The sequence below is a fragment of the Engystomops pustulosus genome, chromosome 9 (assembly GCF_040894005.1).
Source record: "Engystomops pustulosus chromosome 9, aEngPut4.maternal, whole genome shotgun sequence".
Classification (NCBI taxonomy): domain Eukaryota; kingdom Metazoa; phylum Chordata; class Amphibia; order Anura; family Leptodactylidae; genus Engystomops; species Engystomops pustulosus.
Genome location: NC_092419.1, coordinates 63,624,608 through 63,652,216, shown reverse-complemented (window position 1 = coordinate 63,652,216; position 27,609 = coordinate 63,624,608). Strand labels below are relative to the sequence as shown.

The window sequence follows — 27,609 nt, the reverse complement described above, 5'->3', positions numbered from 1 at the left end:
ATCTGACAAGAGCACGCACATTCAGCTTAGAATGGCCGTTGACAGCAGCTGTTCAATTTGAACCTTCTTTTACTATCTCATAGAGAAACTAACACAATTTTCAGGTTCAAAAAGGTCAACAGAACTTGGGATTCCCAGCCAGTCTCCCATGCTGGTACTTGCCAAGCCTTAAGCTGCATCGCTGCTGCGATCTGACAAGAGCACACACATTCAGCTTAGAATGGCCGTTGACAGCAGTTGTTCAATTTGAACCTTCTTCTACTATCTCATATAGAAACTAACACAATTTTCAGGTTCAAAAAGGTCACTAGAACTTGGGATTCCAAGCCAGTCTCCCATGCTGGTACTTGCCAAGCCTTAAGCTGCATTGCTGCTGCAATCTGACAAGAGCAGGCACATTCAGCTTAGAATGGCCGTTGACAGCAGCTGTTCAATTTGAACCTTCTTCTACTATCTCATATAGAAACTAACACAATTTTCAGGTTCAAAAAGGTCACCAGAACTTGGGATTCCAAGCCAGTCTCCCATGCTGGTACTTGCCAAGCCTTAAGCTGCATTGCTGCTGCGATCTGGCTAGAGCAGGCACATTCAGCTTAGAATGGCCATTGACAGCAGTTGTTCAATTTGAACCTTCTTCTACTATCTTATATAGAAACTAACACAATTTTCAGGTTCAAAAAGGTCACCAGAACTTGGGATTCCAAGCCAGTCTCCCATGCTGGTACTTGCCAAGCCTTAAGCTGCATCGCTGCTGCAATCTGACAAGAGCAGGCACATTCAGCTTAGAATGGCCGTTGACAGCAGCTGTTCAATTTGAACCTTCTTTTGCTATCTCATAGAGAAACTAACACAATTTTCAGGTTCAAAAAGGTCACCAGAACTTGGGATTCCAAGCCAGTCTCCCATGCTGGTACTTGCCAAGCCTTAAGCTGCATCGCTGCTGCGATCTGACAAGAGCACGCACATTCAGCTTAGAATGGCCGTTGACAGCAGCTGTTCAATTTGAACCTTCTTTTACTATCTCATAGAGAAACTAACACATTTTCAGGTTCAAAAAGGTCAACAGAACTTGGGATTCCTAGCCAGTCTCCCATGCTGGTACTTGCCAAGCCTTAAGCTGCATCGCTGCTGCGATCTGACAAGAGCACGCACATTCAGCTTAGAATGGCCGTTGACAGCAGCTGTTCAATTTGAACCTTCTTTTACTATCTCATAGAGAAACTAACACAATTTTCAGGTTCAAAAAGGGCAACGGAACTTGGGATTCCCAGCCAGTCTCCCATGCTGGTACTTGCCAAGCCTTATGCTGCATTGCTGCTGCGATCTGGCGAGAGCAGGCACATGCAGCTTAGAATGGCCGTTGACAGCAGTGGTTCAATTTGAACCTTCTTCTACTATCTTATATAGAAACTAACACAATTTTCAGGTTCAAAAAGGTCACCAGAACTTGGGATTCCAAGCCAGTCTCCCATGCTGGTACTTGCCAAGCCTTAAGCTGCATTGCTGCTGCAATCTGACAAGAGCAGGCACATGCAGCTTAGAATGGCCGTTGACAGCAGCTGTTCAATTTGAACCTTCTTTTGCTATCTCATAGAGAAACTAACACAATTTTCAGGTTCAAAAAGGTCACCAGAACTTGGGATTCCAAGCCAGTCTCCCATGCTGGTACTTGCCAAGCCTTAAGCTGCTTCGCTGCTGCGATCTGACAAGAGCACGCACATTCAGCTTAGAATGGCCGTTGACAGCAGCTGTTCAATTTGAACCTTCTTTTACTATCTCATAGAGAAACTAACACATTTTCAGGTTCAAAAAGGTCAACAGAACTTGGGATTCCCAGCCAGTCTCCCATGCTGGTACTTGCCAAGCCTTAAGCTGCATTGCTGCTGCGATCTGACGAGAGCAGGCACATTCAGCTTAGAATGGCCGTTGACAGCAGCTGTCCAATTTGAACCTTCTTTTACTATCTCATAGAGAAACTAACACAATTTTCAGGTTCAAAAAGGTCAACGGAACTTGGGATTCCCAGCCAGTCTCCCATGCTGGTACTTGCCAAGCCTTAAGCTGCATTGCTGCTGCGATCTGACGAGAGCAGGCACATTCAGCTTAGAATGGCCGTTGACAGCAGCTGTTCAATTTGAACCTTCTTTTACTATCTCATAGAGAAACTAACACAATTTTCAGATTCAAAAAAGTCACCACAACTTGGGATTCCCAGCCAGTCTCCCATGCTGGTACTTGCCAAGCCTTAAGCTGCATCGCTGCTGCGATCTGACAAGAGCACACACATTCAGCTTAGAATGGCCGTTGACAGAAGCTGTTCAATTTGAACCTTCTTTTACTATCTCATAGAGAAACTAACACAATTTTCAGGTTCAAAAAGGTCAACGGAACTTGGGATTCCCAGCCAGTCTCCCATGCTGGTACTTGCCAAGCCTTAAGCTGCATTGCTGCTGCGATCTGACGAGAGCAGGCACATTCAGCTTAGAATGGCCGTTGACAGCAGCTGTTCAATTTGAACCTTCTTTTACTATCTCATAGAGAAACTAACACAATTTTCAGGTTCAATAAAGTCACCAGAACTTGGGATTCCCAGCCAGTCTCCCATGCTGGTACTTGCCAAGCCTTAAGCTGCATCGCTGCTGCGATCTGACAAGAGCACGCACATTCAGCTTAGAATGGCCGTTGACAGCAGCTGTTCAATTTGAACCTTCTTTTACTATCTCATAGAGAAACTAACACAATTTTCAGGTTCAAAAAGGTCAACGGAACTTGGGATTCCCAGCCAGTCTCCCATGCTGGTACTTGCCAAGCCTTAAGCTGCATTGCTGCTGCGATCTGACAAGAGCAGGCACATTCAGCTTAGAATGGCCTTTGACAGCAGCATTTCAAATTGAACCTTCTTTTACTATCTCATAGAGAAACTAAAACAATTTTCAAGTTCAAAAACGTCAACAGAACTTGGGATTCCCAGCCAGTCTCCCATGCTGGAACTTGCCAAGCTTTAAGCTGCATCGCTGCTGCGATCTGACAAGAGCACGCACATTCAGCTTAGAATGGCCGTTGACAGCAGCTGTTCAATTTGAAAGTTCTTTTACTATCTCATAGAGAAACTAACACAATTTTCAGGTTTAAAAAGGGCAACGGAACTTGGGATTCCCAGCCAGTGTCCCATGCTGGTACTTTCCAAGCCTTAAGCTGCATTGCTGCTGCGATCTGGCTAGAGCAGGCACATTCAGCTTAGAATGGCCATTGACAGCAGTTGTTCAATTTGAAACTCCTTCTACTATCTCATAGAGAAACTAACACAATTTTCAGGTTCAAAAAGGTCACCAGAACTTGGGATTCCAAGCCATTCTCCCATGCTGGTACTTGCCAAGCCTTAAGCTGCATCGCTGCTGCGATCTGACAAGAGCACGCACATTCAGCTTAGAATGGCCGTTGACAGCAGCTGTTCAATTTGAACCTTCTTTTACTATCTCATAGAGAAACTAACACATTTTCAGGTTCAAAAAGGTCAACAGAACTTGGGATTCCTAGCCAGTCTTCCATGCTGGTACTTGCCAAGCCTTAAGCTGCATTGCTGCTGCGATCTGACGAGAGCAGGCACATTCAGCTTAGAATGGCCGTTGACAGCAGCTGTTCAATTTGAACCTTCTTTTACTATCTCATAGAGAAACTAACACAATTTTCAGGTTCAAAAAGGTCAACGGAACTTGGGATTCCCAGCCAGTCTCCCATGCTGGTACTTGCCAAGCCTTAAACTGCATTGCTGCTGCGATCTGACGAGAGCAGGCACATTCAGCTTAGAATGGCCATTGACAGCAGTTGTTCAATTTGAACCTTCTTCTACTATCTTATATAGAAACTAACACAATTTTCAGGTTCAAAAAGGTCACCAGAACTTGGGATTCCCAGCCAGTCTCCCATGCTGGTACTTGCCAAGCCTTAAGCTGCATTGCTGCTGCGATCTGGCGAGAGCAGGCACATTCAGCTTAGAATGGCCATTGACAGCAGTTGTTCAATTTGAACCTTCTTCTACTATCTCATAGAGAAACTAACACAATTTTCAGGTTCAAAAAGGTCACCAGAACTTGGGATTCCCAGCCAGTCTCACATGCTGGTACTTGCCAAGCCTTAAGCTGCATCGCTGCTGCGATCTGAGAAGAGCACGCACATTCAGCTTAGAATTGCCGTTGACAGCAGCTTTTCAATTTGAACCTTCTTTTACTATCTCATACAGAAACTAACACAATTTTCAGGTTCAAAAAAGTCAACGGAACTTGGGATTCCCAGCCAGTCTCCCATGCTGGTACTTGCCAAGCCTTAAGCTGCATCGCTGCTGCGATCTGACAAGAGCACGCACATTCAGCTTAGATTGGCTGTTGACAGCAGCTGTTCAATTTGAACCTTCTTTTACTATCTCATAGAGAAACTAACACAGTTTCAGGTTCAAAAAGGTCAACAGAACTTGGGATTCCCAGCCAGTCTCCCATGCTGGTACTTGCCAAGCCTTAAGCTGCATTGCTGCTGCGATCTGACGAGAGCAGGCACATTCAGCTTAGAATGGCCGTTGACAGCAGCTGTCCAATTTGAACCTTCTTTTACTATCTCATAGAGAAACTAACACAATTTTCAGGTTCAAAAAGGTCAACAGAACTTGGGATTCCCAGCCAGTCTCCCATGCTGGTACTTGCCAAGCCTTAAGCTGCATTGCTGCTGCGATCTGACGAGAGCAGGCACATTCAGCTTAGAATGGCCGTTGACAGCAGCTGTTCAATTTGAACCTTCTTTTACTATCTCATAGAGAAACTAACACAATTTTCAGGTTCAAAAAAGTCACCAGAACTTGGGATTCCCAGCCAGTCTCCCATGCTGGTACTTGCCAAGCCTTAAGCTGCATCGCTGCTGCGATCTGACAAGAGCACGCACATTCAGCTTAGAATGGCCGTTGACAGAAGCTGTTCAATTTGAACCTTCTTTTACTATCTCATAGAGAAACCAAAACAATTTTCAAGTTCAAAAACATCAACAGAACTTGGGATTCCCAGCCAGTCTCCCATGCTGGAACTTGCCAAGCCTTAAGCTGCATCGCTGCTGCGATCTGACAAGAGCACGCACATTCAGCTTAGAATGGCCGTTGACAGCAGCTGTTCAATTTGAACCTTCTTTTACTATCTCATAGAGAAACTAACACAATTTTCAGGTTCAAAAAGGGCAACGGAACTTGGGATTCCCAGCCAGTCTCCCATGCTGGTACTTGCCAAGCCTTAAGCTGCATTGCTGCTGCGATCTGGCAAGAGCAGGCACATTCAGCTTAGAATGGCCATTGACAGCAGTTGTTCCATTTGAACCTTCTTCTACTATCTTATATAGAAACTAACACAATTTTCAGGTTCAAAAAGGTCACCAGAACTTGGGATTCCAAGCCAGTCTCCCATGCTGGTACTTGCCAAGCCTTAAGCTGCATTGCTGCTGCAATCTGACAAGAGCAGGCACATTCAGCTTAGAATGGCCGTTGACAGCAGCTGTTCAATTTGAACCTTCTTTTGCTATCTCATAGAGAAACTAACACAATTTTCAGGTTCAAAAAGGTCACCAGAACTTGGGATTCCAAGCCAGTCTCCCATGCTGGTATTTGCCAAGCCTTAAGCTGCATCGCTGCTGCGATCTGACAAGAGCACGCACATTCAGCTTAGAATGGCTGTTGACAGCAGCTGTTCAAATTGAACCTTCTTTTACTATCTCATAGAGAAACTAACACATTTTCAGGTTCAAAAAGGTCAACAGAACTTGGGATTCCCAGCCAGTCTCCCATGCTGGTACTTGCCAAGCCTTAAGCTGCATCGCTGCTGCGATCTGACGAGAGCAGGCACATTCAGCTTAGAATGGCCGTTGACAGCAGCTGTTCAATTTGAACCTTCTTTTACTATCTCATAGAGAAACTAACACAATTTTCAGGTTCAAAAAGGTCAACGGAACTTGGGATTCCCAGCCAGTCTCCCATGCTGGTACTTGCCAAGCCTTAAGCTGCATTGCTGCTGCGATCTGACGAGAGCAGGCACATTCAGCTTAGAATGGCCATTGACATCAGTTGTTCAATTTGAACCTTCTTCTACTATCTCATATAGAAACTAACACAATTTTCAGGTTCAAAAAGGTCACCAGAACTTGGGATTCCAAGCCAGTCTCCCATGCTGGTACTTGCCAAGCCTTAAGCTGCATCGCTGCTGCGATCTGACAAGAGCACGCACATTCAGCTTAGAATGGCCATTGACAGCAGCTGTTCAATTTGAACCTTCTTTTACTATCTCATAGAGAAACTAACACAATTTTCAGGTTCAAAAAGGTCAACAGAACTTGGGATTCCCAGCCAGTCTCCCATGCTGGTACTTGCCAAGCCTTAAGCTGCATCGCTGCTACGATCTGACAAGAGCACACACATTCAGCTTAGAATGGCCGTTGACAGCAGTTGTTCAATTTGAACCTTCTTCTACTATCTCATAGAGAAACTAACACAGTTTTCAGGTTCAAAAAAGTCACCAGAACTTGGGATTCCCAGCCAGTCTCCCATGCTGGTATTTGCCAAGCCTTAAGCTGCATCGCTGCTGCGATCTGACAAGAGCACGCACATTCAGCTTAGAATGGCCGTTGACAGCAGCTGTTCAATTTGAACCTTCTTTTACTATCTCATAGAGAAACTAACACAATTTTCAGGTTCAAAAAAGTCAACGGAACTTGGGATTCCCAGCCAGTCTCCCATGCTGGTACTTGCCAAGCCTTAAGCTGCATCGCTGCTGCGATCTGACAAAAGCAGGCACATTCAGCTTAGAATGGCCGTTGACAGCAGCTGTTCTATTTGAACCGTCTTTTACTATCTCATAGAGAAACTAACACAATTTTCAGGTTCAAAAAGGTCAACAGAACTTGGGATTCCCAGCCAGTCTCCCATGCTGGTACTTGCCAAGCCTTAAGCTGCATTGCTGCTGCGATCTGACAAGAGCAGGCACATTCAGCTTAGAATGGCCGTTGACAGCAGCTGTTCAATTTGAACCTTCTTTTACTATCTCATAGAGAAACTAACACAATTTTCAGGTTCAAATAGGTCAACAGAACTTGGGATTCCCAGCCAGTCTCCCATGCTGGTACTTGCCAAGCCTTAAGCTGCATTGCTGCTGCGATCTGATGAGAGCACGCACATTCAGCTTAGAATGGCCGTTGACAGCAGCTGTTCAATTTGAACCTTCTTTTACTATCTCATAGAGAAACTAACACATTTTCAGGTTCAAAAAGGTCAACGGAACTTGGAATTCCCAGCCAGTCTCCCATGCTGGTACTTGCCAAGCCTTAAGCTGCATCGCTGCTGCGATCTGACAAGAGCACACACATTCAGCTTAGAATGGCCATTGACAGCAGTTGTTCAATTTGAACCTTCTTCTACTATCTCATTTAGAAACTAACACAATTTTCAGGTTCAAAAAGGTCACCAGAACTTGGGATTCCAAGCCAGTCTCCCATGCTGGTACTTGCCAAGCCTTAAGCTGCATTGCTGCTGCAATCTGACGAGAGCAGGCACATTGAGCTTAGAATGGCCGTTGACAGCAGCTGTTCAATTTGAACCTTCTTTTACTATCTCATAGAGAAACTAACACATTTTCAGGTTCAAAAAGGTCAACGGAACTTGGAATTCCCAGCCAGTCTCCCATGCTGGTACTTGCCAAGCCTTACGCTGCATTGCTGCTGCGATCTGACGAGAGCAGGCACATTCAGCTTAGAATGGCCGTTGACAGCAGCTGTTCAATTTGAACCTTCTTTTACTATCTCATAGAGAAACTAACACATTTTCAGGTTCAAAAAGGTCAACGGAACTTGGAATTCCCAGCCAGTCTCCCATGCTGGTACTTGCCAAGCCTTACGCTGCATTGCTGCTGCGATCTGACGAGAGCAGGCACATTCAGCTTAGAATGGCCGTTGACAGCAGCTGTTCAATTTGAACCTTCTTTTGCTATCTCATAGAGAAACTAACACAATTTTCAGGTTCAAAAAGGTCAACGGAACTTGGGATTCCCAGCCAGTCTCCCATGCTGGTACTTGCCAAGCCTTAAGCTGCATTGCTGCTGCGATCTGATGAGAGCACGCACATTCAGCTTAGAATGGCCGTTGACAGCAGCTGTTCAATTTGAACCTTCTTTTACTATCTCATAGAGAAACTAACACATTTCAGGTTCAAAAAGGTCAACGGAACTTGGAATTCCCAGCCAGTCTCCCATGCTGGTACTTGCCAAGCCTTAAGCTGCATTGCTGCTGCGATCTGACGAGAGCAGGCACATTCAGCTTAGAATGGCCGTTGACAGCAGCTGTTCAATTTGAACCTTCTTTTACTATCTCATAGAGAAACTAACACAATTTTCAGGTTGAAAAAGGTCAACAGAACTTGGGATTCCCAGCCAGTCTCCCATGCTGGTACTTGCCAAGCCTTAAGCTGCATCGCTGCTGCGATCTGACAAGAGCACACACATTCAGCTTAGAATGGCCGTTGACAGCAGTTGTTCAATTTGAACCTTCTTCTACTATCTCATATAGAAACTAACACAATTTTCAGGTTCAAAAAGGTCACCAGAACTTGGGATTCCAAGCCAGTCTCCCATGCTGGTACTTGCCAAGCCTTAAGCTGCATTGCTGCTGCGATCTGACAAGAGCAGGCACATTCAGCATAGAATGGCCGTTGACAGCAGCTGTTCAATTTGAACCTTCTTTTACTATCTCATAGAGAAACTAACACAATTTTCAGGTTCAAAAAGGTCAACAGAACTTGGGATTCCCAGCCAGTCTCCCATGCTGGTACTTGCCAAGCCTTAAGCTGCATCGCTGCTGCGAACTGACAAGAGCACACACATTCAGCTTAGAATGGCCGTTGACAGCAGTTGTTCAATTTGAACCTTCTTCTACTATCTCATAGAGAAACTAACACAGTTTTCAGGTTCAAAAAAGTCACCAGAACTTGGGATTCCCAGCCAGTCTCCCATGCTGGTATTTGCCAAGCCTTAAGCTGCATCGCTGCTGCGATCTGACAAGAGCACGCACATTCAGCTTAGAATGGCCGTTGACAGCAGCTGTTCAATTTGAACCTTCTTTTACTATCTCATAGAGAAACTAACACAATTTTCAGGTTCAAAAAGGTCAACGGAACTTGGGATTCCCAGCCAGTCTCCCATGCTGGTACTTGCCAAGCCTTAAGCTGCATTGCTGCTGCGATCTGACAAGAGCACACACATTCAGCTTAGAATGGCCGTTGACAGCAGTTGTTCAATTTGAACCTTCTTCTACTATCTCATAGAGAAACTAACACAGTTTTCAGGTTCAAAAAAGTCACCAGAACTTGGGATTCCCAGCCAGTCTCCCATGCTGGTATTTGCCAAGCCTTAAGCTGCATCGCTGCTGCGATCTGACAAGAGCACGCACATTCAGCTTAGAATGGCCGTTGACAGCAGCTGTTCAATTTGAACCTTCTTTTACTATCTCATAGAGAAACTAACACAATTTTCAGGTTCAAAAAGGTCAACGGAACTTGGGATTCCCAGCCAGTCTCCCATGCTGGTACTTGCCAAGCCTTAAGCTGCATTGCTGCTGCGATCTGACAAGAGCACACACATTCAGCTTAGAATGGCCGTTGACAGCAGCATTTCAAATTGAACCTTCTTTTACTATCTCATAGAGAAACTAACACAGTTTTCAGGTTCAAAAAAGTCACCAGAACTTGGGATTCCCAGCCAGTCTCCCATGCTGGTATTTGCCAAGCCTTAAGCTGCATCGCTGCTGCGATCTGACAAGAGCACGCACATTCAGCTTAGAATGGCCGTTGACAGCAGCTGTTCAATTTGAACCTTCTTTTACTATCTCATAGAGAAACTAACACAATTTTCAGGTTGAAAAAGGTCAACAGAACTTGGGATTCCCAGCCAGTCTCCCATGCTGGTACTTGCCAAGCCTTAAGCTGCATCGCTGCTGCGATCTGACAAGAGCACACACATTCAGCTTAGAATGGCCGTTGACAGCAGTTGTTCAATTTGAACCTTCTTCTACTATCTCATATAGAAACTAACACAATTTTCAGGTTCAAAAAGGTCACCAGAACTTGGGATTCCAAGCCAGTCTCCCATGCTGGTACTTGCCAAGCCTTAAGCTGCATTGCTGCTGCGATCTGACAAGAGCAGGCACATTCAGCATAGAATGGCCGTTGACAGCAGCTGTTCAATTTGAACCTTCTTTTACTATCTCATAGAGAAACTAACACAATTTTCAGGTTCAAAAAGGTCAACAGAACTTGGGATTCCCAGCCAGTCTCCCATGCTGGTACTTGCCAAGCCTTAAGCTGCATCGCTGCTGCGAACTGACAAGAGCACACACATTCAGCTTAGAATGGCCGTTGACAGCAGTTGTTCAATTTGAACCTTCTTCTACTATCTCATAGAGAAACTAACACAGTTTTCAGGTTCAAAAAAGTCACCAGAACTTGGGATTCCCAGCCAGTCTCCCATGCTGGTATTTGCCAAGCCTTAAGCTGCATCGCTGCTGCGATCTGACAAGAGCACGCACATTCAGCTTAGAATGGCCGTTGACAGCAGCTGTTCAATTTGAACCTTCTTTTACTATCTCATAGAGAAACTAACACAATTTTCAGGTTCAAAAAGGTCAACGGAACTTGGGATTCCCAGCCAGTCTCCCATGCTGGTACTTGCCAAGCCTTAAGCTGCATTGCTGCTGCGATCTGACAAGAGCACACACATTCAGCTTAGAATGGCCGTTGACAGCAGCATTTCAAATTGAACCTTCTTTTACTATCTCATAGAGAAACTAAAACAATTTTCAAGTTCAAAAAGGTCAACAGAACTTGGGATTCCCAGCCAGTCTCCCATGCTGGAACTTGCCAAGCCTTAAGCTGCATCGCTGCTGCGATCTGACAAGAGCACGCACATTCAGCTTAGAATGGCCGTTGACAGCAGCTGTTCAATTTGAACCTTCTTTTACTATCTCATAGAGAAACTAGCACAATTTTCAGGTTCATAAAGGTCAACAGAACTTGGGATTCCCAGCCAGTCTCCCATGCTGGTACTTGCCAAGCCTTAAGCTGCATTGCTGCTTCGATCTGATGAGAGCAGGCACATTCAGCTTAGAATGGCCGTTGACAGCAGCTGTTCAATTTGAACCTTCTTTTGCTATCTCATAGAGAAACTAACACAATTTTCAGGTTCAAAAAGGTCACCAGAACTTGGGATTCCCAGCCAGTCTCCCATGCTGGTACTTGCCAAGCCTTAAGCTGCATTGCTGCTGCAATCTGACAAGAGCAGGCACATTCAGCTTAGAATGGCCGTTGACAGCAGCTGTTCAATTTGAACCTTCTTTTGCTATCTCATAGAGAAACTAACACAATTTTCAGGTTCAAAAAGGTCACCAGAACTTGGGATTCCAAGCCAGTCTCCCATGCTGGTACTTGCCAAGCCTTAAGCTGCATCGCTGCTGCGATCTGACAAGAGCACGCACATTCAGCTTAGAATGGCCGTTGACAGCAGCTGTTCAATTTGAACCTTCTTTTACTATCTCATAGAGAAACTAACACATTTTCAGGTTCAAAAAGGTCAACAGAACTTGGGATTCCTAGCCAGTCTCCCATGCTGGTACTTGCCAAGCCTTAAGCTGCATCGCTGCTGCGATCTGACAAGAGCACACACATTCAGCTTAGAATGGCCATTGACAGCAGTTGTTCAATTTGAACCTTCTTCTACTATCTCATATAGAAACTAACACAATTTTCAGGTTCAAAAAGGTCACCAGAACTTGGGATTCCAAGCCAGTCTCCCATGCTGGTACTTGCCAAGCCTTAAGCTGCATTGCTGCTGCGATCTGACAAAAGCAGGCACATTCAGCTTAGAATGGCCGTTGACAGCAGCTGTTCTATTTGAACCGTCTTTTACTATCTCATAGAGAAACTAACACAATTTTCAGGTTCAAAAAGGTCAACAGAACTTGGGATTCCCAGCCAGTCTCCCATGCTGGTACTTGCCAAGCCTTAAGCTGCATTGCTGCTGCGATCTGACAAGAGCAGGCACATTCAGCTTAGAATGGCCGTTGACAGCAGCTGTTCAATTTGAACCTTCTTTTACTATCTCATAGAGAAACTAACACAATTTTCAGGTTCAAATAGGTCAACAGAACTTGGGATTCCCAGCCAGTCTCCCATGCTGGTACTTGCCAAGCCTTAAGCTGCATTGCTGCTGCGATCTGATGAGAGCACGCACATTCAGCTTAGAATGGCCGTTGACAGCAGCTGTTCAATTTGAACCTTCTTTTACTATCTCATAGAGAAACTAACACATTTTCAGGTTCAAAAAGGTCAACGGAACTTGGAATTCCCAGCCAGTCTCCCATGCTGGTACTTGCCAAGCCTTAAGCTGCATCGCTGCTGCGATCTGACAAGAGCACACACATTCAGCTTAGAATGGCCATTGACAGCAGTTGTTCAATTTGAACCTTCTTCTACTATCTCATTTAGAAACTAACACAATTTTCAGGTTCAAAAAGGTCACCAGAACTTGGGATTCCAAGCCAGTCTCCCATGCTGGTACTTGCCAAGCCTTAAGCTGCATTGCTGCTGCAATCTGACGAGAGCAGGCACATTGAGCTTAGAATGGCCGTTGACAGCAGCTGTTCAATTTGAACCTTCTTTTACTATCTCATAGAGAAACTAACACATTTTCAGGTTCAAAAAGGTCAACGGAACTTGGAATTCCCAGCCAGTCTCCCATGCTGGTACTTGCCAAGCCTTACGCTGCATTGCTGCTGCGATCTGACGAGAGCAGGCACATTCAGCTTAGAATGGCCGTTGACAGCAGCTGTTCAATTTGAACCTTCTTTTACTATCTCATAGAGAAACTAACACATTTTCAGGTTCAAAAAGGTCAACGGAACTTGGAATTCCCAGCCAGTCTCCCATGCTGGTACTTGCCAAGCCTTACGCTGCATTGCTGCTGCGATCTGACGAGAGCAGGCACATTCAGCTTAGAATGGCCGTTGACAGCAGCTGTTCAATTTGAACCTTCTTTTGCTATCTCATAGAGAAACTAACACAATTTTCAGGTTCAAAAAGGTCAACGGAACTTGGGATTCCCAGCCAGTCTCCCATGCTGGTACTTGCCAAGCCTTAAGCTGCATTGCTGCTGCGATCTGATGAGAGCACGCACATTCAGCTTAGAATGGCCGTTGACAGCAGCTGTTCAATTTGAACCTTCTTTTACTATCTCATAGAGAAACTAACACATTTCAGGTTCAAAAAGGTCAACGGAACTTGGAATTCCCAGCCAGTCTCCCATGCTGGTACTTGCCAAGCCTTAAGCTGCATTGCTGCTGCGATCTGACGAGAGCAGGCACATTCAGCTTAGAATGGCCGTTGACAGCAGCTGTTCAATTTGAACCTTCTTTTACTATCTCATAGAGAAACTAACACAATTTTCAGGTTGAAAAAGGTCAACAGAACTTGGGATTCCCAGCCAGTCTCCCATGCTGGTACTTGCCAAGCCTTAAGCTGCATCGCTGCTGCGATCTGACAAGAGCACACACATTCAGCTTAGAATGGCCGTTGACAGCAGTTGTTCAATTTGAACCTTCTTCTACTATCTCATATAGAAACTAACACAATTTTCAGGTTCAAAAAGGTCACCAGAACTTGGGATTCCAAGCCAGTCTCCCATGCTGGTACTTGCCAAGCCTTAAGCTGCATTGCTGCTGCGATCTGACAAGAGCAGGCACATTCAGCATAGAATGGCCGTTGACAGCAGCTGTTCAATTTGAACCTTCTTTTACTATCTCATAGAGAAACTAACACAATTTTCAGGTTCAAAAAGGTCAACAGAACTTGGGATTCCCAGCCAGTCTCCCATGCTGGTACTTGCCAAGCCTTAAGCTGCATCGCTGCTGCGAACTGACAAGAGCACACACATTCAGCTTAGAATGGCCGCTGACAGCAGTTGTTCAATTTGAACCTTCTTTTACTATCTCATAGAGAAACTAACACAATTTTCAGGTTCAAAAAGGTCAACGTAACTTGGGATTCCCAGCAAGTCTCCCATGCTGGTACTTGCCAAGCCTTAAGCTGCATTGTTGCTGCGATCTGACAAGAGCAGGCACATTCAGCTTAGAATGGCCGTTGACAGCAGCTGTTCAATTTGAACCTTCTTTTGCTATCTCATAGAGAAACTAACACAATTTTCAGGTTCAAAAAGGTCAACGTAACTTGGGATTCCCAGCAAGTCTCCCATGCTGGTACTTGCCAAGCCTTAAGCTGCATTGTTGCTGCGATCTGACAAGAGCAGGCACATTCAGCTTAGAATGGCCGTTGACAGCAGCTGTTCAATTTGAACCTTCTTTTGCTATCTCATAGAGAAACTAACACAATTTTCAGGTTCAAAAAGGTCAACGGAACTTGGGATTCCCAGCCAGTCTCCCATGCTGGTACTTGCCAAGCCTTAAGCTGCATTGCTGCTGCGATCTGACGAGAGCAGGCACATTCAGCTTAGAATGGCCATTGACAGCAGTTGTTCAATTTGAACCTTCTTCTACTATCTTATATAGAAACTAACACAATTTTCAGGTTCAAAAAGGTCACCAGAACTTGGGATTCCAAGCCAGTCTCCCATGCTGGTACTTGCCAAGCCTTAAGCTGCATCGCTGCTGCGATCTGACAAGAGCAGGCACATTCAGCTTAGAATGGCCGTTGACAGCAGCTGTTCAATTTGAAAGTTCTTTTACTATCTCATAGAGAAACTAACACAATTTTCAGGTTTAAAAAGGGCAACGGAACTTGGGATTCCCAGCCAGTCTCCCATGCTGGTACTTTCCAAGCCTTAAGCTGCATTGCTGCTGCGATCTGGCTAGAGCAGGCACATTCAGCTTAGAATGGCCATTGACAGCAGTTGTTCAATTTGAACCTCCTTCTACTATCTCATAGAGAAACTAACACAATTTTCAGGTTCAAAAAGGTCACCAGAACTTGGGATTCCAAGCCATTCTCCCATGCTGGTACTTGCCAAGCCTTAAGCTGCATCGCTGCTGCGATCTGACAAGAGCACGCACATTCAGCTTAGAATGGCCGTTGACAGCAGCTGTTCAATTTGAACCTTCTTTTACTATCTCATAGAGAAACTAACACATTTTCAGGTTCAAAAAGGTCAACAGAACTTGGGATTCCTAGCCAGTCTCCCATGCTGGTACTTGCCAAGCCTTAAGCTGCATTGCTGCTGCGATCTGACGAGAGCAGGCACATTCAGCTTAGAATGGCCGTTGACAGCAGCTGTTCAATTTGAACCTTCTTTTACTATCTCATAGAGAAACTAACACAATTTTCAGGTTCAAAAAGGTCAACGGAACTTGGGATTCCCAGCCAGTCTCCCATGCTGGTACTTGCCAAGCCTTAAACTGCATTGCTGCTGCGATCTGACGAGAGCAGGCACATTCAGCTTAGAATGGCCATTGACAGCAGTTGTTCAATTTGAACCTTCTTCTACTATCTTAAATAGAAACTAACACAATTTTCAGGTTCAAGAAGGTCACCAGAACTTGGGATTCCCAGCCAGTCTCCCATGCTGGTACTTGCCAAGCCTTAAGCTGCATTGCTGCTGCGATCTGGCGAGAGCAGGCACATTCAGCTTAGAATGGCCATTGACAGCAGTTGTTCAATTTGAACCTTCTTCTACTATCTCATAGAGAAACTAACACAATTTTCAGGTTCAAAAAGGTCACCAGAACTTGGGATTCCCAGCCAGTCTCACATGCTGGTACTTGCCAAGCCTTAAGCTGCATCGCTGCTGCGATCTGAGAAGAGCACGCACATTCAGCTTAGAATTGCCGTTGACAGCAGCTTTTCAATTTGAACCTTCTTTTACTATCTCATACAGAAACTAACACAATTTTCAGGTTCAAAAAAGTCAACGGAACTTGGGATTCCCAGCCAGTCTCCCATGCTGGTACTTGCCAAGCCTTAAGCTGCATCGCTGCTGCGATCTGACAAGAGCACACACATTCAGCTTAGATTGGCTGTTGACAGCAGCTGTTCAATTTGAACCTTCTTTTACTATCTCATAGAGAAACTAACACATTTTCAGGTTCAAAAAGGTCAACAGAACTTGGGATTCCCAGCCAGTCTCCCATGCTGGTACTTGCCAAGCCTTAAGCTGCATTGCTGCTGCGATCTGACGAGAGCAGGCAAATTCAGCTTAGAATGGCCGTTGACAGCAGCTGTCCAATTTGAACCTTCTTTTACTATCTCATAGAGAAACTAACACAATTTTCAGGTTCAAAAAGGTCAACAGAACTTGGGATTCCCAGCCAGTCTCCCATGCTGGTACTTGCCAAGCCTTAAGCTGCATTGCTGCTGCGATCTGACGAGAGCAGGCACATTCAGCTTAGAATGGCCGTTGACAGCAGCTGTTCAATTTGAACCTTCTTTTACTATCTCATAGAGAAACTAACACAATTTTCAGGTTCAAAAAAGTCACCAGAACTTGGGATTCCCAGCCAGTCTCCCATGCTGGTACTTGCCAAGCCTTAAGCTGCATCGCTGCTGCGATCTGACAAGAGCACGCACATTCAGCTTAGAATGGCCGTTGACAGAAGCTGTTCAATTTGAACCTTCTTTTACTATCTCATAGAGAAACCAAAACAATTTTCAAGTTCAAAAACGTCAACAGAACTTGGGATTCCCAGCCAGTCTCCCATGCTGGAACTTGCCAAGCCTTAAGCTGCATCGCTGCTGCGATCTGACAAGAGCACGCACATTCAGCTTAGAATGGCCGTTGACAGCAGCTGTTCAATTTGAACCTTCTTTTACTATCTCATAGAGAAACTAACACAATTTTCAGGTTCAAAAAGGGCAATGGAACTTGGGATTCCCAGCCAGTCTCCCATGCTGGTACTTGCCAAGCCTTAAGCTGCATTGCTGCTGCGATCTGGCAAGAGCAGGCACATTCAGCTTAGAATGGCCATTGACAGCAGTTGTTCAATTTGAACCTTCTTCTACTATCTTATATAGAAACTAACACAATTTTCAGGTTCAAAAAGGTCACCAGAACTTGGGATTCCAAGCCAGTCTCCCATGCTGGTACTTGCCAAGCCTTAAGCTGCATTGCTGCTGCAATCTGACAAGAGCAGGCACATTCAGCTTAGAATGGCCGTTGACAGCAGCTGTTCAATTTGAACCTTCTTTTGCTATCTCATAGAGAAACTAACACAATTTTCAGGTTCAAAAAGGTCACCAGAACTTGGGATTCCAAGCCAGTCTCCCATGCTGGTATTTGCCAAGCCTTAAGCTGCATCGCTGCTGCGATCTGACAAGAGCACGCACATTCAGCTTAGAATGGCCGTTGACAGCAGCTGTTCAAATTGAACCTTCTTTTACTATCTCATAGAGAAACTAACACATTTTCAGGTTCAAAAAGGTCAACAGAACTTGGGATTCCCAGCCAGTCTCCCATGCTGGTACTTGCCAAGCCTTAAGCTGCATCGCTGCTGCGATCTGACGAGAGCAGGCACATTCAGCTTAGAATGGCCGTTGACAGCAGCTGTTCAATTTGAACCTTCTTTTACTATCTCATAGAGAAACTAACACAATTTTCAGGTTCAAAAAGGTCAACGGAACTTGGGATTCCCAGCCAGTCTCCCATGCTGGTACTTGCCAAGCCTTAAGCTGCATTGCTGCTGCGATCTGACGAGAGCAGGCACATTCAGCTTAGAATGGCCATTGACATCAGTTGTTCAATTTGAACCTTCTTCTACTATCTCATAGAGAAACTAACACAATTTTCAGGTTCATAAAGGTCACCAGAACTTGGGATTCCAAGCCAGTCTCCCATGCTGGTACTTGCCAAGCCTTAAGCTGCATCGCTGCTGCGATCTGACAAGAGCACGCACATTCAGCTTAGAATGGCCGTTGACAGCAGCTGTTCAATTTGAACCTTCTTTTACTATCTCATAGAGAAACTAACACAATTTTCAGGTTCAAAAAGGTCAACAGAACTTGGGATTCCCAGCCAGTCTCCCATGCTGGTACTTGCCAAGCCTTAAGCTGCATCGCTGCTACGACCTGACAAGAGCACACACATTCAGCTTAGAATGGCCGTTGACAGCAGTTGTTCAATTTGAACCTTCTTCTACTATCTCATAGAGAAACTAACACAGTTTTCAGGTTCAAAAAAGTCACCAGAACTTGGGATTCCCAGCCAGTCTCCCATGCTGGTATTTGCCAAGCCTTAAGCTGCATCGCTGCTGCGATCTGACAAGAGCACGCACATTCAGCTTAGAATGGCCGTTGACAGCAGCTGTTCAATTTGAACCTTCTTTTACTATCTCATAGAGAAACTAACACAATTTTCAGGTTCAAAAAGGTCAACGGAACTTGGGATTCCCAGCCAGTCTCCCATGCTGGTACTTGCCAAGCCTTAAGCTGCATTGCTGCTGCGATCTGACAAGAGCACACACATTCAGCTTAGAATGGCCGTTGACAGCAGCATTTCAAATTGAACCTTCTTTTACTATCTCATAGAGAAACTAAAACAATTTTCAAGTTCAAAAAGGTCAACAGAACTTGGGATTCCCAGCCAGTCTCCCATGCTGGAACTTGCCAAGCCTTAAGCTGCATCGCTGCTGCGATCTGACAAGAGCACGCACATTCAGCTTAGAATGGCCGTTGACAGCAGCTGTTCAATTTGAACCTTCTTTTGCTATCTCATAGAGAAACTAACACAATTTTCAGGTTCAAAAAGGTCAACGGAACTTGGGATTCCCAGCCAGTCTCCCATGCTGGTACTTGCCAAGCCTTAAGCTGCATTGCTGCTGCGATCTGACGAGAGCAGGCACATTCAGCTTAGAATGGCCATTGACAGCAGTTGTTCAATTTGAACCTTCTTCTACTATCTCATATAGAAACTAACACAATTTTCAGGTTCAAAAAGGTCACCAGAACTTGGGATTCCAAGCCAGTCTCCCATGCTAGTACTTGCCAAGCCTTAAGCTGCATCGCTGCTGCGATCTGACAAGAGCACGCACATTCAGCTTAGAATGGCCGTTGACAGCAGCTGTTCAATTTGAAAGTTCTTTTACTATCTCATAGAGAAACTAACACAATTTTCAGGTTCAAAAAGGGCAACGGAACTTGGGATTCCCAGCCAGTCTCCCATGCTGGTACTTGCCAAGCCTTAAGCTGCATTGCTGCTGCGATCTGGCTAGAGCAGGCACATTCAGCTTAGAATGGCCATTGACAGCAGTTGTTCAATTTGAACCTTCTTCTACTATCTTATATAGAAACTAACACAATTTTCAGGTTCAAAAAGGTCACCAGAACTTGGGATTCCAAGCCAGTCTCCCATGCTGGTACTTGCCAAGCCTTAAGCTGCATTGCTGCTGCAATCTGACAAGAGCAGGCACATTCAGCTTAGAATGGCCGTTGACAGCAGCTGTTCAATTTGAACCTTCTTTTGCTATCTCATAGAGAAACTAACACAATTTTCAGGTTCAAAAAGGTCACCAGAACTTGGGATTCCAAGCCAGTCTCCCATGCTGGTACTTGCCAAGCCTTAAGCTGCATCGCTGCTGCGATCTGACAAGTGCACGCACATTCAGCTTAGAATGGCCGTTGACAGCAGCTGTTCAATTTGAACCTTCTTTTACTATCTCATAGAGAAACTAACACATTTTCAGGTTCAAAAAGGTCAACAGAACTTGGGATTCCTAGCCAGTCTCCCATGCTGGTACTTGCCAAGCCTTAAGCTGCATTGCTGCTGCGATCTGGCTAGAGCAGGCACATTCAGCTTAGAATGGCCATTGACAGCAGTTGTTCAATTTGAACCTTCTTCTACTATCTTATATAGAAACTAACACAATTTTCAGGTTCAGAAAGGTCACCAGAACTTGGGATTCCAAGCCAGTCTCCCATGCTGGTACTTGCCAAGCCTTAAGCTGCATTGCTGCTGCAATCTGACAAGAGCAGGCACATTCAGCTTAGAATGGCCGTTGACAGCAGCTGTTCAATTTGAACCTTCTTTTGCTATCTCATAGAGAAACTAACACAATTTTCAGGTTCAAAAAGGTCACCAGAACTTGGGATTCCCAGCCAGTCTCCCATGCTGGTACTTGCCAAGCCTTAAGCTGCATCGCTGCTGCGATCTGACAAGAGCACGCACATTCAGCTTAGAATGGCCGTTGACAGCAGCTGTTCAATTTGAACCTTCTTTTACTATCTCATAGAGAAACTAACACATTTTCAGGTTCAAAAAGGTCAACAGAACTTGGGATTCCTAGCCAGTCTCCCATGCTGGTACTTGCCAAGCCTTAAGCTGCATTGCTGCTGCGATCTGACGAGAGCAGGCACATTCAGCTTAGAATGGCCGTTGACAGCAGCTGTTCAATTTGAACCTTCTTTTACTATCTCATAGAGAAACTAACACAATTTTCAGGTTCAAAAAGGTCAACAGAACTTGGGATTCCCAGCCAGTCTCCCATGCTGGTACTTGCCAAGCCTTAAGCTGCATCGCTGCTACGACCTGACAAGAGCACACACATTCAGCTTAGAATGGCCGTTGACAGCAGTTGTTCAATTTGAACCTTCTTCTACTATCTCATAGAGAAACTAACACAGTTTTCAGGTTCAAAAAAGTCACCAGAACTTGGGATTCCCAGCCAGTCTCCCATGCTGGTATTTGCCAAGCCTTAAGCTGCATCGCTGCTGCGATCTGACAAGAGCACGCACATTCAGCTTAGAATGGCCGTTGACAGCAGCTGTTCAATTTGAACCTTCTTTTACTATCTCATAGAGAAACTAACACAATTTTCAGGTTCAAAAAGGTCAACGGAACTTGGGATTCCCAGCCAGTCTCCCATGCTGGTACTTGCCAAGCCTTAAGCTGCATTGCTGCTGCGATCTGACAAGAGCACACACATTCAGCTTAGAATGGCCGTTGACAGCAGCATTTCAAATTGAACCTTCTTTTACTATCTCATAGAGAAACTAAAACAATTTTCAAGTTCAAAAAGGTCAACAGAACTTGGGATTCCCAGCCAGTCTCCCATGCTGGAACTTGCCAAGCCTTAAGCTGCATCGCTGCTGCGATCTGACAAGAGCACGCACATTCAGCTTAGAATGGCCGTTGACAGCAGCTGTTCAATTTGAACCTTCTTTTGCTATCTCATAGAGAAACTAACACAATTTTCAGGTTCAAAAAGGTCAACGGAACTTGGGATTCCCAGCCAGTCTCCCATGCTGGTACTTGCCAAGCCTTAAGCTGCATTGCTGCTGCGATCTGACGAGAGCAGGCACATTCAGCTTAGAATGGCCATTGACAGCAGTTGTTCAATTTGAACCTTCTTCTACTATCTCATATAGAAACTAACACAATTTTCAGGTTCAAAAAGGTCACCAGAACTTGGGATTCCAAGCCAGTCTCCCATGCTAGTACTTGCCAAGCCTTAAGCTGCATCGCTGCTGCGATCTGACAAGAGCACGCACATTCAGCTTAGAATGGCCGTTGACAGCAGCTGTTCAATTTGAAAGTTCTTTTACTATCTCATAGAGAAACTAACACAATTTTCAGGTTCAAAAAGGGCAACGGAACTTGGGATTCCCAGCCAGTCTCCCATGCTGGTACTTGCCAAGCCTTAAGCTGCATTGCTGCTGCGATCTGGCTAGAGCAGGCACATTCAGCTTAGAATGGCCATTGACAGCAGTTGTTCAATTTGAACCTTCTTCTACTATCTTATATAGAAACTAACACAATTTTCAGGTTCAAAAAGGTCACCAGAACTTGGGATTCCAAGCCAGTCTCCCATGCTGGTACTTGCCAAGCCTTAAGCTGCATTGCTGCTGCAATCTGACAAGAGCAGGCACATTCAGCTTAGAATGGCCGTTGACAGCAGCTGTTCAATTTGAACCTTCTTTTGCTATCTCATAGAGAAACTAACACAATTTTCAGGTTCAAAAAGGTCACCAGAACTTGGGATTCCAAGCCAGTCTCCCATGCTGGTACTTGCCAAGCCTTAAGCTGCATCGCTGCTGCGATCTGACAAGTGCACGCACATTCAGCTTAGAATGGCCGTTGACAGCAGCTGTTCAATTTGAACCTTCTTTTACTATCTCATAGAGAAACTAACACATTTTCAGGTTCAAAAAGGTCAACAGAACTTGGGATTCCTAGCCAGTCTCCCATGCTGGTACTTGCCAAGCCTTAAGCTGCATTGCTGCTGCGATCTGGCTAGAGCAGGCACATTCAGCTTAGAATGGCCATTGACAGCAGTTGTTCAATTTGAACCTTCTTCTACTATCTTATATAGAAACTAACACAATTTTCAGGTTCAGAAAGGTCACCAGAACTTGGGATTCCAAGCCAGTCTCCCATGCTGGTACTTGCCAAGCCTTAAGCTGCATTGCTGCTGCAATCTGACAAGAGCAGGCACATTCAGCTTAGAATGGCCGTTGACAGCAGCTGTTCAATTTGAACCTTCTTTTGCTATCTCATAGAGAAACTAACACAATTTTCAGGTTCAAAAAGGTCACCAGAACTTGGGATTCCCAGCCAGTCTCCCATGCTGGTACTTGCCAAGCCTTAAGCTGCATCGCTGCTGCGATCTGACAAGAGCACGCACATTCAGCTTAGAATGGCCGTTGACAGCAGCTGTTCAATTTGAACCTTCTTTTACTATCTCATAGAGAAACTAACACATTTTCAGGTTCAAAAAGGTCAACAGAACTTGGGATTCCTAGCCAGTCTCCCATGCTGGTACTTGCCAAGCCTTAAGCTGCATTGCTGCTGCGATCTGACGAGAGCAGGCACATTCAGCTTAGAATGGCCGTTGACAGCAGCTGTTCAATTTGAACCTTCTTTTACTATCTCATAGAGAAACTAACACAATTTTCAGGTTCAAAAAGGTCAACGGAACTTGGGATTCCCAGCCAGTCTCCCATGCTGGTACTTGCCAAGCCTTAAGCTGCATTGCTGCTGCGATCTGACGAGAGCAGGCACATTCAGCTTAGAATGGCCATTGACAGCAGTTGTTCAATTTGAACCTTCTTCTACTATCTCATATAGAAACTAACACAATTTTCAGGTTCAAAAAGGTCACCAGAACTTGGGATTCCAAGCCAGTCTCTCATGCTGGTACTTGCCAAGCCTTAAGCTGCATCGCTGCTGCGATCTGACAAGAGCACGCACATTCAGCTTAGAATGGCCGTTGACAGCAGCTGTTCAATTTGAACCTTCTTTTACTATCTCATAGAGAAACTAACACAATTTTCAGGTTCAAAAAAGTCACCAGAACTTGGGATTCCCAGCCAGTCTCCCATGCTGGTACTTGCCAAGCCTTAAGCTGCATCGCTGCTGCGATCTGACAAGAGCACGCACATTCAGCTTAGAATGGCCGTTGACAGAAGCTGTTCAATTTGAACCTTCTTTTACTATCTCATAGAGAAACCAAAACAATTTTCAAGTTCAAAAACATCAACAGAACTTGGGATTCCCAGCCAGTCTCCCATGCTGGAACTTGCCAAGCCTTAAGCTGCATCGCTGCTGCGATCTGACAAGAGCACGCACATTCAGCTTAGAATGGCCGTTGACAGCAGCTGTTCAATTTGAACCTTCTTTTACTATCTCATAGAGAAACTAACACAATTTTCAGGTTCAAAAAGGTCAACAGAACTTGGGATTCCCAGCCAGTCTCCCATGCTGGTACTTGCCAAGCCTTAAGCTGCATCGCTGCTGCGATCTGATGAGAGCACGCACATTCAGCTTAGAATGGCCGTTGACAGCAGCTGTTCAATTTGAACCTTCTTTTACTATCTCATAGAGAAACTAACACATTTTCAGGTTCAAAAAGGTCAACGGAACTTGGAATTCCCAGCCAGTCTCCCATGCTGGTACTTGCCAAGCCTTAAGCTGCATCGCTGCTGCGATCTGACAAGAGCACACACATTCAGCTTAGAATGGCCATTGACAGCAGTTGTTCAATTTGAACCTTCTTCTACTATCTCATTTAGAAACTAACACAATTTTCAGGTTCAAAAAGGTCACCAGAACTTGGGATTCCAAGCCAGTCTCCCATGCTGGTACTTGCCAAGCCTTAAGCTGCATTGCTGCTGCGATCTGACGAGAGCAGGCACATTGAGCTTAGAATGGCCGTTGACAGCAGCTGTTCAATTTGAACCTTCTTTTACTATCTCATAGAGAAACTAACACATTTTCAGGTTCAAAAAGGTCAACGGAACTTGGAATTCCCAGCCAGTCTCCCATGCTGGTACTTGCCAAGCCTTACGCTGCATTGCTGCTGCGATCTGACGAGAGCAGGCACATTCAGCTTAGAATGGCCGTTGACAGCAGCTGTTCAATTTGAACCTTCTTTTACTATCTCATAGAGAAACTAACACATTTTCAGGTTCAAAAAGGTCAACGGAACTTGGAATTCCCAGCCAGTCTCCCATGCTGGTACTTGCCAAGCCTTACGCTGCGTTGCTGCTGCGATCTGACGAGAGCAGGCACATTCAGCTTAGAATGGCCGTTGACAGCAGTTGTTCAATTTGAACCTTCTTCTACTATCTCATATAGAAACTAACACAATTTTCAGGTTCAAAAAGGTCACCAGAACTTGAGATTCCAAGCCAGTCTCCCATGCTGGTACTTGCCAAGCCTTAAGCTGCATTGCTGCTGCGATCTGACAAGAGCAGGCACATTCAGCATAGAATGGCCGTTGACAGCAGCTGTTCAATTTGAACCTTCTTTTACTATCTCATAGAGAAACTAACACAATTTTCAGGTTCAAAAAGGTCAACAGAACTTGGGATTCCCAGCCAGTCTCCCATGCTGGTACTTGCCAAGCCTTACGCTGCATTGCTGCTGCGATCTGACAAGAGCAGGCACATTCAGCATAGAATGGCCGTTGACAGCAGCTGTTCAATTTGAACCTTCTTTTACTATCTCATAGAGAAACTAACACAATTTTCAGGTTCAAAAAGGTCAACAGAACTTGGGATTCCCAGCCAGTCTCCCATGCTGGTACTTGCCAAGCCTTAAGCTGCATTGCTGCTGCGATCTGACAAGAGCAGGCACATTCAGCTTAGAATGGCCGTTGACAGCAGCTGTTCAATTTGAACCTTCTTTTACTATCTCATAGAGAAACTAACACAATTTTCAGGTTCAAAAAGGTCAACAGAACTTAGTATTCCGAGCCAGTCTCCCATGCTGGTACTTGCCAAGCCTTAAGCTGCATTGCTGCTGCGATCTGACAAGAGCAGGCACATTCAGCTTAGAATGGCCGTTGACAGCAGCTGTTCAATTTGAACCTTCTTTTGCTATCTCATAGAAAAACTAACACAATTTTCAGGTTCAAAAAGGTCAACGGAACTTGGGATTCCCAGCCAGTCTCCCATGCTGGTACTTGCCAAGCCTTAAGCTGCATTGCTGCTGCGATCTGACGAGAGCAGGCACATTCAGCTTAGAATGGCCGTTGACAGCAGCTGTTCAATTTGAACCTTCTTTTACTATCTCATAGAGAAACTAACACAATTTTCAGGTTAAAAAAGGTCAACAGAACTTGGGATTCCCAGCCAGTCCCCCATGCTGGTACTTGCCAAGCCTTAAGCTGCATTGCTGCTGCGATCTGACGAGAGCAGGCACATTCAGCTTAGAATGGCCGTTGACAGCAGCTGTTCAATTTGAACCTTCTTTTGCTATCTCATAGAGAAACTAACACAATTTTCAGGTTCAAAAAGGTCAACGGAACTTGGGATTCCCAGCCAGTCTCCCATGCTGGTACTTGCCAAGCCTTAAGCTGCATTGCTGCTGCGATCTGACGAGAGCAGGCACATTCAGCTTAGAATTGCCGTTGACAGCAGCTGTTCAATTTGAACCTTCTTTTACTATCTCTTAGAGAAACTAACACAATTTTCAGGTTCAAAAAGGTCAACAGAACTTGGGATTCCCAGCCAGTCTCCCATGCTGGTACTTGCCAAGCCTTAAGCTGCATCGCTGCTGCGATCTGACAAGAGCACACACATTCAGCTTAGAATGGCCGTTGACAGCAGTTGTTCAATTTGAACCTTCTTCTACTATCTCATATAGAAACTAACACAATTTTCAGGTTCAAAAAGGTCACCAGAACTTGGGATTCCAAGCCAGTCTCCCATGCTGGTACTTGCCAAGCCTTAAGCTGCATTGCTGCTGCGATCTGACAAGAGCAGGCACATTCAGCTTAGAATGGCCGTTGACAGCAGCTGTTCAATTTGAACCTTCTTTTACTATCTCATAGAGAAACTAACACATATTTCAGGTTCAAAAAGGTCAACAGAACTTGGGATTCCAAGCCAGTCTCCCATGCTGGTACTTGCCAAGCCTTAAGCTGCATTGCTGCTGCGATCTGACAAGAGCAGGCACATTCAGCTTAGAATGGCCGTTGACAGCAGCTGTTCAATTTGAACCTTCTTTTGCTATCTCATAGAGAAACTAACACAATTTTCAGGTTCAAAAAGGTCAACGGAACTTGGGATTCCCAGCCAGTCTCCCATGCTGGTACTTGCCAAGCCTTAAGCTGCATTCTGACGAGAGCAGGCACATTCAGCTTAGAATGGCCTTTGACAGCAGCTGTTCAATTTGAACCTTCTTTTGCTATCTCATAGAGAAACTAACACAATTTTCAGGTTCAAAAAGGTCAACGGAACTTGGGATTCCCAGCCAGTCTCCCATGCTGGTACTTGCCAAGCCTTAAGCTGCATTGCTGCTGCGATCTGACGAGAGCACGCACATTCAGCTTAGAATGGCCGTTGACAGCAGCTGTTCAATTTGAACCTTCTTTTACTATCTCATAGAGAAACTAACACATTTTCAGGTTCAAAAAGGTCAACGGAACTTGGAATTCCCAGCCAGTCTCCCATGCTGGTACTTGCCAAGCCTTAAGCTGCATTGCTGCTGCGATCTGACGAGAGCAGGCACATTCAGCTTAGAATGGCCGTTGACAGCAGCTGTTCAATTTGAACCTTCTTTTACTATCTCATAGAGAAACTAACACAATTTTCAGGTTCAAAAAGGTCAACAGAACTTGGGATTCCCAGCCAGTCTCCCATGCTGGTACTTGCCAAGCCTTAAGCTGCATCACTGCTGCGATCTGACAAGAGCACACACATTCAGCTTAGAATGGCCGTTGACAGCAGTTGTTCAATTTGAACCTTCTTCTACTATCTCATATAGAAACTAACACAATTTTCAGGTTCAAAAAGGTCACCAGAACTTGGGATTCCAAGCCAGTCTCCCATGCTGGTACTTGCCAAGCCTTAAGCTGCATTGCTGCTGCGATCTGACAAGAGCAGGCACATTCAGCTTAGAATGGCAGTTGACAGCAGCTGTTCAATTTGAACCTTCTTTTACTATCTCATAGAGAAACTAACACAATTTTCAGGTTCAAAAAGGTCAACAGAACTTGGGATTCCCAGCCAGTCTCCCATGCTGGTACTTGCCAAGCCTTAAGCTGCATTGCTGCTGCGATCTGACAAGAGCAGGCACATTCAGCTTAGAATGGCCGTTGACAGCAGCTGTT

The 27,609-nt window shown here is 45.1% G+C and overlaps 49 pseudogenes; all 49 read right to left on the bottom strand.

Moving 5' to 3' along the window:
* Positions 1 to 1,812: 1,812 nt before the first annotated feature.
* On the bottom strand, positions 1,813 to 1,931 carry LOC140079227 (5S ribosomal RNA; annotated as a pseudogene).
* Positions 1,932 to 2,001: 70 nt separating this feature from the next.
* LOC140092216 (5S ribosomal RNA) lies at positions 2,002 to 2,120 on the bottom strand (annotated as a pseudogene).
* A 259-nt stretch (positions 2,121 to 2,379) lies between these two features.
* LOC140092204 (5S ribosomal RNA) lies at positions 2,380 to 2,498 on the bottom strand (annotated as a pseudogene).
* Positions 2,499 to 3,512: 1,014 nt separating this feature from the next.
* Positions 3,513 to 3,631, bottom strand: LOC140094181 (5S ribosomal RNA; annotated as a pseudogene).
* A 70-nt stretch (positions 3,632 to 3,701) lies between these two features.
* On the bottom strand, positions 3,702 to 3,820 carry LOC140086560 (5S ribosomal RNA; annotated as a pseudogene).
* Positions 3,821 to 4,456: 636 nt separating this feature from the next.
* On the bottom strand, positions 4,457 to 4,575 carry LOC140079226 (5S ribosomal RNA; annotated as a pseudogene).
* A 70-nt stretch (positions 4,576 to 4,645) lies between these two features.
* On the bottom strand, positions 4,646 to 4,764 carry LOC140079224 (5S ribosomal RNA; annotated as a pseudogene).
* A 1,014-nt stretch (positions 4,765 to 5,778) lies between these two features.
* LOC140078509 (5S ribosomal RNA) lies at positions 5,779 to 5,897 on the bottom strand (annotated as a pseudogene).
* Positions 5,898 to 5,967: 70 nt separating this feature from the next.
* LOC140082703 (5S ribosomal RNA) lies at positions 5,968 to 6,086 on the bottom strand (annotated as a pseudogene).
* A 637-nt stretch (positions 6,087 to 6,723) lies between these two features.
* LOC140095488 (5S ribosomal RNA) lies at positions 6,724 to 6,842 on the bottom strand (annotated as a pseudogene).
* Positions 6,843 to 6,912: 70 nt separating this feature from the next.
* LOC140090997 (5S ribosomal RNA) lies at positions 6,913 to 7,031 on the bottom strand (annotated as a pseudogene).
* Positions 7,032 to 7,101: 70 nt separating this feature from the next.
* On the bottom strand, positions 7,102 to 7,220 carry LOC140085999 (5S ribosomal RNA; annotated as a pseudogene).
* A 446-nt stretch (positions 7,221 to 7,666) lies between these two features.
* Positions 7,667 to 7,785, bottom strand: LOC140087666 (5S ribosomal RNA; annotated as a pseudogene).
* Positions 7,786 to 7,854: 69 nt separating this feature from the next.
* LOC140087665 (5S ribosomal RNA) lies at positions 7,855 to 7,973 on the bottom strand (annotated as a pseudogene).
* A 70-nt stretch (positions 7,974 to 8,043) lies between these two features.
* LOC140084682 (5S ribosomal RNA) lies at positions 8,044 to 8,162 on the bottom strand (annotated as a pseudogene).
* A 68-nt stretch (positions 8,163 to 8,230) lies between these two features.
* Positions 8,231 to 8,349, bottom strand: LOC140082991 (5S ribosomal RNA; annotated as a pseudogene).
* A 2,716-nt stretch (positions 8,350 to 11,065) lies between these two features.
* On the bottom strand, positions 11,066 to 11,184 carry LOC140093673 (5S ribosomal RNA; annotated as a pseudogene).
* An 825-nt stretch (positions 11,185 to 12,009) lies between these two features.
* LOC140090996 (5S ribosomal RNA) lies at positions 12,010 to 12,128 on the bottom strand (annotated as a pseudogene).
* A 70-nt stretch (positions 12,129 to 12,198) lies between these two features.
* On the bottom strand, positions 12,199 to 12,317 carry LOC140085997 (5S ribosomal RNA; annotated as a pseudogene).
* A 446-nt stretch (positions 12,318 to 12,763) lies between these two features.
* Positions 12,764 to 12,882, bottom strand: LOC140087664 (5S ribosomal RNA; annotated as a pseudogene).
* Positions 12,883 to 12,951: 69 nt separating this feature from the next.
* On the bottom strand, positions 12,952 to 13,070 carry LOC140087663 (5S ribosomal RNA; annotated as a pseudogene).
* Positions 13,071 to 13,140: 70 nt separating this feature from the next.
* On the bottom strand, positions 13,141 to 13,259 carry LOC140084681 (5S ribosomal RNA; annotated as a pseudogene).
* A 68-nt stretch (positions 13,260 to 13,327) lies between these two features.
* Positions 13,328 to 13,446, bottom strand: LOC140082980 (5S ribosomal RNA; annotated as a pseudogene).
* A 637-nt stretch (positions 13,447 to 14,083) lies between these two features.
* Positions 14,084 to 14,202, bottom strand: LOC140096154 (5S ribosomal RNA; annotated as a pseudogene).
* A 70-nt stretch (positions 14,203 to 14,272) lies between these two features.
* LOC140096151 (5S ribosomal RNA) lies at positions 14,273 to 14,391 on the bottom strand (annotated as a pseudogene).
* Positions 14,392 to 14,461: 70 nt separating this feature from the next.
* LOC140082702 (5S ribosomal RNA) lies at positions 14,462 to 14,580 on the bottom strand (annotated as a pseudogene).
* Positions 14,581 to 15,216: 636 nt separating this feature from the next.
* LOC140086174 (5S ribosomal RNA) lies at positions 15,217 to 15,335 on the bottom strand (annotated as a pseudogene).
* A 70-nt stretch (positions 15,336 to 15,405) lies between these two features.
* LOC140086558 (5S ribosomal RNA) lies at positions 15,406 to 15,524 on the bottom strand (annotated as a pseudogene).
* A 636-nt stretch (positions 15,525 to 16,160) lies between these two features.
* Positions 16,161 to 16,279, bottom strand: LOC140086516 (5S ribosomal RNA; annotated as a pseudogene).
* A 70-nt stretch (positions 16,280 to 16,349) lies between these two features.
* LOC140079223 (5S ribosomal RNA) lies at positions 16,350 to 16,468 on the bottom strand (annotated as a pseudogene).
* A 1,014-nt stretch (positions 16,469 to 17,482) lies between these two features.
* LOC140078508 (5S ribosomal RNA) lies at positions 17,483 to 17,601 on the bottom strand (annotated as a pseudogene).
* Positions 17,602 to 17,671: 70 nt separating this feature from the next.
* LOC140082701 (5S ribosomal RNA) lies at positions 17,672 to 17,790 on the bottom strand (annotated as a pseudogene).
* Positions 17,791 to 18,805: 1,015 nt separating this feature from the next.
* Positions 18,806 to 18,924, bottom strand: LOC140082699 (5S ribosomal RNA; annotated as a pseudogene).
* Positions 18,925 to 20,315: 1,391 nt separating this feature from the next.
* Positions 20,316 to 20,434, bottom strand: LOC140086173 (5S ribosomal RNA; annotated as a pseudogene).
* Positions 20,435 to 21,260: 826 nt separating this feature from the next.
* Positions 21,261 to 21,379, bottom strand: LOC140082698 (5S ribosomal RNA; annotated as a pseudogene).
* Positions 21,380 to 22,770: 1,391 nt separating this feature from the next.
* LOC140086172 (5S ribosomal RNA) lies at positions 22,771 to 22,889 on the bottom strand (annotated as a pseudogene).
* Positions 22,890 to 22,959: 70 nt separating this feature from the next.
* LOC140082697 (5S ribosomal RNA) lies at positions 22,960 to 23,078 on the bottom strand (annotated as a pseudogene).
* Positions 23,079 to 23,715: 637 nt separating this feature from the next.
* LOC140084989 (5S ribosomal RNA) lies at positions 23,716 to 23,834 on the bottom strand (annotated as a pseudogene).
* Positions 23,835 to 24,280: 446 nt separating this feature from the next.
* Positions 24,281 to 24,399, bottom strand: LOC140087662 (5S ribosomal RNA; annotated as a pseudogene).
* Positions 24,400 to 24,468: 69 nt separating this feature from the next.
* Positions 24,469 to 24,587, bottom strand: LOC140087823 (5S ribosomal RNA; annotated as a pseudogene).
* Positions 24,588 to 24,846: 259 nt separating this feature from the next.
* Positions 24,847 to 24,965, bottom strand: LOC140095393 (5S ribosomal RNA; annotated as a pseudogene).
* Positions 24,966 to 25,035: 70 nt separating this feature from the next.
* LOC140090995 (5S ribosomal RNA) lies at positions 25,036 to 25,154 on the bottom strand (annotated as a pseudogene).
* Positions 25,155 to 25,413: 259 nt separating this feature from the next.
* LOC140092192 (5S ribosomal RNA) lies at positions 25,414 to 25,532 on the bottom strand (annotated as a pseudogene).
* Positions 25,533 to 25,602: 70 nt separating this feature from the next.
* Positions 25,603 to 25,721, bottom strand: LOC140082084 (5S ribosomal RNA; annotated as a pseudogene).
* A 70-nt stretch (positions 25,722 to 25,791) lies between these two features.
* LOC140083910 (5S ribosomal RNA) lies at positions 25,792 to 25,910 on the bottom strand (annotated as a pseudogene).
* A 448-nt stretch (positions 25,911 to 26,358) lies between these two features.
* Positions 26,359 to 26,477, bottom strand: LOC140096504 (5S ribosomal RNA; annotated as a pseudogene).
* Positions 26,478 to 26,725: 248 nt separating this feature from the next.
* On the bottom strand, positions 26,726 to 26,844 carry LOC140087309 (5S ribosomal RNA; annotated as a pseudogene).
* Positions 26,845 to 26,913: 69 nt separating this feature from the next.
* LOC140082967 (5S ribosomal RNA) lies at positions 26,914 to 27,032 on the bottom strand (annotated as a pseudogene).
* A 448-nt stretch (positions 27,033 to 27,480) lies between these two features.
* On the bottom strand, positions 27,481 to 27,599 carry LOC140090994 (5S ribosomal RNA; annotated as a pseudogene).
* Between the last annotated feature and the right edge of the window lie 10 nt (positions 27,600 to 27,609).